General features: G+C 42.5%; 1 long non-coding RNA gene across 1 annotated transcript; it reads right to left on the bottom strand.

Annotated features, from left to right (window-relative positions):
- Nucleotides 1-1,294: 1,294 nt before the first annotated feature.
- LOC110341330 lies at nt 1,295-8,411 on the bottom strand. Its single transcript, XR_005877456.1, has 3 exons — nt 8,361-8,411; nt 7,060-7,183; nt 1,295-1,652 (listed from the first exon to the last, which is right to left on the bottom strand). It is a non-coding gene; the product is annotated as an uncharacterized LOC110341330 (long non-coding RNA).
- Between the last annotated feature and the right edge of the window lie 407 nt (nt 8,412-8,818).

Here is an 8,818-nt window from a genome sequence, read left to right as displayed (position 1 = left end):
TAGAAAATATATAACAGCAATTAAGGAAATAGAGGCAATGGATTTGAGGGAGAGTGAGGAGTAGGGTTACATGGGAGGGACTGGAAGAAGGAAAGGGAAGGGGGAAAATGAAATAATTGCATTTTAATTTCAAAAAGTTAAAAAAGTTTAAGAAGCTTTAAAATTTAGTATTTTAAAATTTGAATAGAGAGTAAGTAAAAGACATCTGCCCTGTATATTTCTCAAGCAAAAAGAGATCTTTGGCAGTCTTTGGTGATGTCTTAGTTTTATTTCTGTTGATGTGATAAAATATTCTGACAAAAAAGCAACTTAGGAGAGAAAGGAGCTTAATTCATCTTATAGTTCCAGGTTAGTTCATCATTGTGGGGAAGTCGAGGCAGGAACTGCAGAAAGCCAGCCACATCATATGCATAGTTGAAAGTGGAGAAAAATGAATGCATACAGTTTTGCTTGCTTGCTTTCTTATGCTTAGCTCTATATCACAAGTCAGGATCCTGTACATAAGGAAAGGTTCCGCCCAAAGTAGACTGGGCTTTCCCACATCAATTTACTTAATGAAGACAATCTCCCAGAGATACCATCATAGCCAAACAAATGTAAACAAGTCCTCATTCAGACTATCTTCTCAGGTAATTCTGGATTGTGCCGAGTTGCCATTTAAAGGTAACTCATACAAGGTAATCTGAACTTCCTTTGACAGTTCCTTTTTTGAAGGACTCCTGAAATGACCCTGGTTCCACTTATTAGGATCAAGTAGGAAAAGTAAAACATTTTTATGTTAATATGCTTCTTATGCATGTCAATGTCCTCAAAAATACTCCCCTTGATGGAAAGTAACTAGTGTTCAAGCCTGGAATCATGAAACCAGTCAAATAGGTCATCTGTGTCTCCCTGTGGTCTCTACTTGCATGCAGGTGTTGTGGAGTTTTGAATTATCTATGCCTGATAACATAAACTAAGAAAATACTTTTTGTGTTCTAGACTTCCAGGTAAGATGACGTTCCAGAAGCTGTCTCTGTGGGATACAATGAAGCAGTCAGAACAAGAGAAAAAAAATAAACTCAATTCCAAAGTTAGAGACGAGAGCTTTGAATATTTATAAAGGCAATGATAGTGTCACTAAGATCTTACTTTGACCACTCTTTAGCACCTTGGTCCTTGTGACCTCTGTCGGAAGAATTCAGATGAGAAAGACTGTATGTAGTGTGAAAGGTAGATAGGGTTTGTTACAAAGCAAAATGAAGCACAAAGCCTGAGGGAAGACTTGGGCCAAAGGAACCATTGCACTGACCTGTATTTTAGGTATGCTTTATTAATAGTTCCCAAGTCTCTCCAACACATTTCCTTGAAGTATGTTTTCCTACCCAGGTGACTGACAGGCCCATTTGTATTGACTCCTATAGGAGGAGACTAGAGTGTATCCTTGTTCTGCACCAGAATGCCTTTGTCTAGACAGTAATCTTATGATTAGCTGCATAATTCAGAATGCTATGTCTAGACCCAGCCAAAAATATGACTCAGACTCCATTCTTGTAACCAGCAGAATCTTGTGGTTTCAGTTCCTGGTTTTATATGCTGTCGACTATGAGGGAGGGGTCCATTCTCAGTGATTTCCAAGGCTGCTGATCTCTCTTAAGTTACCTAAAAAAGAGCTGGGAAAATATGGGTGATCAGGGGAAAATAATCGAAGATCAACAGCCCCCTCCCCCCCCCTGCCTGTGAAGAGTGTAAGAGTGTTGTGGCTTGAATAGGAAATGTCTCCCCTAGGTTCATGTGCTTGAGCACTTGGTCCCCAGTGGGTGAGGCTCTTTGGGCAGGTTATAGAGCTTGGGGATGCAGACTCTTGGTGGGTGAACTGGATCACAGGGGCAGGCCTTGAGGCTTTATAGCCAGGGCCCCCTCAGTTTCCTGACTGTGGATGTAATGTGACTAGCTGGCCTCCCTGTTTTGTAGCCATGCCTTCCCACCCATAAAGGACCAAATCTCCTCAAAATGTAGGGGAGAACAAACCCCTTGTTTTTTACATTGTTTCTTGTCAGCCATTTTGTTACAGCAATAAGAAAATGCAAAGGGCCTGATGCGGACAAGTCAAAACCTACAGATAGCAGGAGAGAAAGCTAGCCTTGGGAGCCAGGAGCAGATCTCATCAAATGAGAATAGGCCTGGAGTCTGATGCCCCCGTACAAGCTCAGCAGGATTCTCATCCCTTTCCTTGACCCCCGCAGCTGCATCCTTCTAACAGGCTGATAAATACAGAAGACGGTATGAGGCTAGGCCTCAGAGCTGTGGCTGCTTCTCACACTCTCAGTGTAACTGTGTAACTGGGAGACATGTCCCTACTAGAACAGAAGCTAGCCCTGCTGGTGTGAGCTGAGAATCTAAGGAGGATGGGAAAGCCTGCCCAGCCCACAGGGTGCAAAGCTCAGTGTAGCCAGTAGAGGCCACTGATACACAGAGAAGGGAAACTGCCCAAGTCAGGCCAGGTCTGGCAGATACTGGGCACTTGTCCAACACATAAACCAGGGGAAAGACAAGCCCACAAGTTCAACTGACACCCAGACCCCCAGCAAAGAAGCAGCAGTCTCCCTTTTAAGAGTATCCAAAAGGAAGCTGCTCTGTCACTTCATCTCCACCCCATCCCTGGTCCTTGGGGCCCCACCCCATGGATTTTTGCTTCATCTCCTTTTAAAAATTATTATTATATTTATAGTAGTCATTTTGTTTTCAATTATTTTTCTAAAGTTTTTATGTTTTTCTTAAATTCCCCTTCAAACATTCATCTAATTTTGTTATGTAGTATTTTCATGGCAGGGCAATATTTTAAAATTTTCTTTTCTTTTTTCATTGCCTCTATGCTTTTCCTTTTATCTCTCTAATGTGCTTTGTATTTTTTTTTTGGTTTTGGTTTTTCGAGACAGGGTTTCTCTGTATTGTTTTGGAACCTGTCCTGGAACTCGCTCTGTAGACCAAGCTGGCCTCAAACTCATAGAGATCCTCCTGCCTCTGCCTCCCAAGTGCTGGGATTAAAGGTGTCCCGGTGTGCTTTGTATTTAAATACATGCTTTTATTTTCAATTCCCCCTTTTAATTTATCTAATTTTGTTTTCAAACCTTCTTAATATTGAGAAATCATTTTTATCCCTTTTCTGTCTTTCCTAATCTCTTCTTCATGTCCTCTCTATAACATTCTTCTCCACCACTCTTTTTATTTCTTAACCATGCTCCTATCCATTTCTCCCTTTCCCTGCACCTACTTCCTTTGTCTTTTATCATTTACTATTTCTACATTTATCCTGAATATATTTTTTGAGACAGATTCTTTCTACATGGCCCTGGTCGTCTTGGAGCTCTCTATGTAGACAAGGCTAGTCTCAAACTCACACAGATCTCTGAGTGCTGGGATTAAAGATGTGTACCATTGTACCCAGTCTGAATAATTTTAAATTTCACAGTACAGTCTACATTACTACTATTTTATAGTTTATGTTCATTGGTGTATTAACTATTTTTCTTTTGCTGTGACAAAACTCCATAATCAAGACAACTTATAAACTAAAGCATTTATATGGACTTCTGGTTTCAAAGTGCTGGAGTCTAAGATGGTGGAGCAAAGGTGTGACTGCAGCAGGACCAGTCAAGAGCTCACATCTTAATACAAAAGTAGGAGGAAGGGATGGATGGGGAGAAGGAGGGATGGACTTGGAGAAGGAGGGATGGATGGGTTGAGGGAGGGATGGACTTGGAGAAGGAGGGATGGATGGGGTGAGAGAGGGATAATGGGGAGAGGGAGGGATGGGCTTGGAGGAGGGATGGATGGGGAGGAGGGATGGATGGGATGAGGGAGGGATGGATGGGGAGAGGGAGGGATGGACAGGGAAAGGGAGAGATAGAGAGAACACACTCTAGTCTTTTGAATTCTCAAAGTCTGCCCCATTGAAAGACCTCTTCTAAAAAGGCCACACATCCTAAGACTTCCCAAACAGTTCTACCAACTGGGGACCAAATATTCAAACACATGAGCCTATAGGAGTCATTCTCAATCAAACCACCACAATTGGTCATATGTTAGCATGCTTTAAACGATTCTAACTGTGATTCTTTCTTTGTGTTGCTATTATAACAGTTTATTTTGTAATCAGTGGAAATAGGCTGCTCATTGAGAATCTCCTAAAATAAAGCCAGAAGAGATAGTCAAACCAACAAGTGTACAAAGCACTTGGAAACACAAGAAATATGAAATGCTGAGGCACTGTGACATATATAAAAGGGCCATAATTATTTTAGCTATTAGGTTCAAAAATTGTGACTGAAGAAGGAAAAATGTTGTAAGAAAAGGAAACCGGTGCAGTCACTATGGAACTCAGCTGGAGATTCTTCCAAAACTTAAAAATAGAGTTACCATATCACTCAGCTACACTGCTCCTTGGTCTCTACCCTAAGAACTCAAAGTCAACATGCCACAGAGACCCTTGCACACACAGGTTACTGTTGCACTGTTCTCAAAGCCAAGAAACAGAAGCAGCCTACATGACCACTAATAAATGAATTGATAAACAAATTGAAGTATATATGCAAAATGACATTATATTTAGCCATAAAGAAAACTGAAATTATAACATTTGTGGGAAAATGGATAAAACTGGAGATAAATATGGCAAGTAAAATAAACCAGACACTCAGACAGGTAAATACAACACACTTTTCTGTCATATGCAGACTCTGGGTTTAAGCATGTGGCGTGTGTGTGTGTGTGTGTGTGTGTGTGTGTGTGTGTGTGTGTGTGTAGAGAGAGAGAGAGAGAGATGAAGATAAAGAGGCCTGTGAGAGGTGAGATAGAGATCTTAAGGAGAGGGGAGAAAAAATAAGAGTATGGAATACCTGTGACATGAAAACAGAAGCGGGGAGGTATTTGGGAAGGAAAGGACCCTTAAAAGGGTGGTAGATGAGATGGGGACAGGAAGTAATGGAGAAGGATGGATAAGAAAAAGTATAATGATGTGTATGCATGAAAGTGTTACAACAAAATCCATTACTTTGTATGCTAATTTAAAAATAAAATATTTTAAATGGAGCCCTGGTGGCCTTTAATCCAAGCCCTTGGGATATGAGTTCTAGGACAGCCAGAGCTACATAAAAGACAGACCCAATCTCAATGCAATGACAAAAATCTTTTAAATTGAAACTATGGTTTATTAAAAAAGCAAATATTCTTTATAGTTATACTCGATACTCTATAGGGAAAACAATATATTTTTTTATCAGAGAGAATTGCACATACCAGGAGTTAGAAGCGTGGCTGGCTTCCAGGAGAAAAGAGGGAGGCCCCTTTTCCTTTCACTACCTTTTATCTCTACCTTGACCCCGCCCTGTTGGGCGGGTAGCTTTGTGGGGTTCACTCCTACAATTCTTGATTTATCTTTTCTGCTTCCATAACTGTATTTAGAAAAGCAGAGATGGAACAAAAGAACCCTTTAGGAACAGTAACTGTCCACCTAAATTCCTGCAAGAGTGTTGCTAAAGTTCCTTCCCTGGAGGAGACATAAAGCAAGGTCTATCTCTCTTCCTTAAGCTCCCAAGGATAAACCAAGATATGAGTCCACCAAAGTTTACTCTGGGAACCAATGAATGTATTGGACTTCCGTATAGAACTAGAGGAAGGTTTATTTACTTACAGGGGTGTGTGGGCATTCCTCCTCGAACCAGCTAGTTCTGAAAAAGCCTCACCCCTAGTGAGGGCTTTTCAGTACCCACCTAGATGTAACTTTTGCTCTAGTCTTCTCCTGCCTCCACAAACTCCACCCCGGCCAAAGCTATGTGCAGTGGTGTCAGGTGATAGGGCAGCTGGATTCTCAGATGAGGGGATCTGCCTTACTCTGCCCTTCTATGTGGGGTGGGGCAGGGCGAGGAGGTGGGAGTGTACACCATGAGTGCCCCCAGCTGGGATGGCCTTTTGCAAAGGAGGAGGCACAGCTGAACTTCTCTAAATGTTGGTTGCTTGGCTCCGAAGGCAATTGTTTCAAGCAAGGAGTGTAACCTCTGAAGTCGTTATAGCAATGTTATCTGGAGAGTGGAAACAACCTGTGCTAATTAGAGGTGGAGCTTTGAGAAGTTAGATTAGATAACGCCATGCGGGTAGAGCTCCCGTGGTTGGATCCTGACAGTTAAGCAGTATGTTGGGGAGAGAGAGAGAAACAGACATACAGAAAGAGATGGAGGGAGGAGGGAAGGAGAAGGGAGAGAAAGGAGAGGAGAGAGAGACAAGAGGAGAGGGAGGACACACTCATACAAGCTTGGGCTGGGTGATAACCTATACTGCCTTGAGACTTGGATAAAAAGCAAACCTGATAAGAAGCATTGCCTGATGCAAACTCAGTACCTCACACTCCCAAATTTATCAGCTAAAATAAACCTCTTCTCATTGCAGTAATTAACAATGCAGGAATACAAACACTGATTTTAAAAATGATGGCTTATGCTTTCAACAGAACTGGCATTCAATCTGCAAGGACCCCACTGTAATGATGGCTGATGCCAGGGTGAGTTTGTGAGCCCAGCCACAGGTCCATATACCCCCAACATATCTCCTGGAGGTTTTTTCCTACTTCTGTTTTCTTAAGTCCCTTCTATGAGCAGTTGGCCATCTGCTACTTCAGAGATTTTTCTCGGTGGCTAATTGGAAATATATCAGTGACACTATTTAATGTTGTACCTTGCTTATCAGTCCAAAAGGAATGCCAAGAAATGTCTGATTTCCACTGCTTTGGGTGACTTGCTATACTTTGCGTCTTAGTTCCTTTTGCATTGCTATGAAGAGACACCATGACCAAGTCAATTTAAGAAAAGAAAGCATTTATTGGGGGCTTGCTTACATTTCAGAGGTTGAGTCCAGTCCATGACTATCATGTCAGTGTGACAGGCTCCCAGACCTTAGCACAACTGACTCCAGGATGTAAGTATCTATCATTCAGGCCATAAAATTCAGTAGATAGCACCACCTGCCAAAACTAAGTCCTAATCCATCAAAGCCCATAGTTCTGGGGAAGTCTCAAAATGTATTCACCTTGCTTTTTTGCTCCTGTAGCTCCACTTCTGGACAACTCTGTTCTTGTTAACTGAAGTACGCCAAACCATGGTACGGCTTTTGTGCTTAAAAACTCACCCTGAGGCAGGAGAGCGAGGGGGAACTGGGGATAGAATGTAAAATGAAAAAAATGTAATTAAATAAGAAAAATATCAACAACAACAACAAAAACCACCTCACAGCTGGGTGTTGGTGGCGCATGCCTTTAATCCCAGCACTCGGGAGGCAGAGGCAGGCGGATCTCTGTAAGTTCAAGGCTAGCCTGTTCTACCGAGTGAGTTCCAGGACAGGCTCCAAACAATACAGAGAAACCCTGTCTTGAAAAACCAAACCAAACAAACAAACAAAGGCTCCGTGCTACACTGGGATCCCAAACACCCAGTGTAGTCACTTGCTGCCTAAAAAAGCCTTTATATTGGCTTAATCCTGTGTCAGAGCAGTCTTCTCTGGTGACTACCCCACAACATCAGGGAGCATGGTGGCAGGTAGACATGGCATTGAAACAGCAGCTGAGAGATCACATGTTGAGACAACAAGGACAATAGGAAGGGAGAGGCTCACTGGGAGAGGCATGGGTTTTTTAAACCTCAAATGACTTCGAACCCCAATGACCTCCTCCAACAAGGCCACACCCCCAAATCCTTCCCAAATCGTTTCACAAACTGCAGAATAAGCATTCAAATATATGAGCCTATGGGGCCATTCTCATTCAAATCATTGTATTTGAAATTGCCTTCCTCTCATTGCTGTTTACTCCCATCAGGGCTGGCCAGTGTATGCATGCATACACTTAAAAAAATGTACCAGGAGTTCATTAGAAATCCATTGACAACATATTTTGAAAATACTCTGTGGATTTTTCTTCACAGGAAAAAAACACCAAATTTAGCGAGAGTTGTATTGCTTTCCTCCAGGCCTGACCTTGCCTAGACAGATCATGGATGCAAAATTGATAGATAGATAGCTACTCCTTCAATCACAAGCCTTCCAGATATTATGAAACGCAGTTACATTAACCATTTTTGCCTTGGCATGACTTCCAATTTCAACTGTGCACTATATCAAAACTACTGAACTTTTGGTGTTATAAAAGAAAAAAACGAATTCAGACATTTTGGTAGTCACAAGACCGAGGTAGGTATGGTGGGTGGTACCTACCTCTACTCCCAGGACTTTAGAGGCTGTTTTAGGGTTACTATTGCCAAGACAAAACACCATAACCAAAAGCAACTCAGGGAGGAAAGAATTTGTTTGACATATGCTTCCACATCACTGTTTACCTGAAGGAAGTCAGGACAGGAACTCAAATAGGGCAGGAACCTGGAGGCAGGAGCTGATGCAGAGGCCACAGAGGGGTGCTGCTTACTAGCTTGCTTCTCATGGCTTGCTCAGTCTGCTTTCTTGCAGAATCCAGGACCACCAGCCCAAGGATGGCATCACCCACAATGGACTGGGCCCTTCCCCATTGATCACTAATTGAGAAAATGCCTTACAGCTGGATCTCATGGAGGCATTTCCTCAGCTGAGGCTCCTTCCTCTTTGATGACTCTAGCTTGTGTCAAGTTGACACAAAACCAGTCAGTGGGGGGGGGGTGCTGAGGCAGGAGAATCAGACTAGGCTACAATGTATCAAAAAAGCCCCTGTTTCCCCTAAACAAAAGAACAGTAACCACCATCACACCACTATCACTTCCATCACCACTATTACCACCAACCACCACCGCCACACCTACCACCA

Source organism: Mesocricetus auratus, unplaced genomic scaffold (assembly GCF_017639785.1).
Source record: "Mesocricetus auratus isolate SY011 unplaced genomic scaffold, BCM_Maur_2.0 Super-Scaffold_100004, whole genome shotgun sequence".
Taxonomy (NCBI): Eukaryota; Metazoa; Chordata; class Mammalia; order Rodentia; family Cricetidae; genus Mesocricetus; species Mesocricetus auratus.
This window is presented reverse-complemented; position numbering and strand designations above follow the sequence as displayed.